The following is a 1,388-nucleotide window of genomic DNA, read 5'->3' on the forward strand; positions in this document are numbered from 1 at the left end:
TAATCCCCCATAAATTTGATCATGTTCAGAATGTCTTTCTCTTCTTCTACATGCATTCATACCTGTACATTTTTTGAACTGAAATAATTACATTATTCCAGTTAAATGATTTCTGTAAATACTTTTCAAGCATTTGGTAAGAGTAAATAAAATAAAGAGCATTCAAGCTTGGTATATGGCTCTATTCATATTACCCTAACCAAACTTCCTTTTTAAAATTCTTGAGAAATGTTTTCTCCATTTATTGCTTTGTATTTCAGATGCAATCTATTAATGATATGGAAACAAAAAATGCAACAGAGCTGACAGAGTTCATTCTCACAGGACTTACACATCAACCAAAGTGGCAAGTGCCCCTGTTTCTGTTGTTCTTGATAATATACCTCATCACCGTCGTGGGAAACCTTAGTCTAATCACTCTCCTCTGCAATGACCCTCAACTTCACATCCCCATGTACTTATTGCTAGGGAACCTGGGATTTGTGGATATTTGGTTATCCTCCACAGTGACCCCCAAGATGCTGCTCAACTTCTTTGCCATGAGCAAAATGATCTTTTTTTCTGAATGCAAGATACATTTTTTTTCCTTTGTAATCTGTGTAATACAGAATGTTTTCTGTTGGCAACTATGGCATATGATCGTTATGTGGCCATATGCAAACCACTAATTTATCCAATGATCATGACCAACAGACTATTTTGTCATATTTTGGTGTTCTGCTTCATGCCACACTTCATCTTTTTTTTACTCAGATTAACCTTCTGCAATTCCAACACAGTACATCACTTTTACTGTGACATTACAACACTGTTTAAAATTTCTTGTACTGACCCTTCCATTAACATTCTGTTAGTATTCATTTTTGCTGGGTCAATACAGACATTCACCATTTCTATTGTTCTTATCTCTTATGCACTAGTTCTCTGTACAATTTTGAAAAAGAAGTCTTTACAAGGCATAAGGAAGGCCTTCACCTGTGGAGCCCACCTCCTATCTGTCTCTTTATACTGTGAGCCTCTTCTCTTCATGTCTGTGCTCCCTGGATCTTCACAAGAAAATGATTAAGATATGATGGACTCCCTCTTTTACACTGTCATCATTCCTTTCTTAAATCCAATTATCTACAGCCTCAGAAACAAGAAAGTCATAAATTCACTGGCAAAAACGTTGATAAAAAATGCTTAAAATTCATATTACTATCTGTCCTCTGGTTAAAATAGCCATATAATTGTGGAGATCTGATGTTGCTATTTGTAGTTTTGCATTTAAGTTTGTTCCTCTTATAACTATCCTAGAATTTTAATGACTCACTAAGGTGGGATTTCTAGTAAACATCTTAAAATATGCAAATATGTAACTCAAAACCAAGAATAAAGATACATTTTAA

General features: G+C 34.7%; 1 pseudogene; it reads left to right on the top strand.

Moving 5' to 3' along the window:
* Positions 1 to 278: 278 nt before the first annotated feature.
* Positions 279 to 1,186, top strand: LOC138083151 (olfactory receptor 5H2-like; annotated as a pseudogene).
* Positions 1,187 to 1,388: the final 202 nt, after the last annotated feature.

This window comes from Capricornis sumatraensis, chromosome 1 (assembly GCF_032405125.1).
Source record: "Capricornis sumatraensis isolate serow.1 chromosome 1, serow.2, whole genome shotgun sequence".
NCBI lineage: Eukaryota > Metazoa > Chordata > Mammalia > Artiodactyla > Bovidae > Capricornis > Capricornis sumatraensis.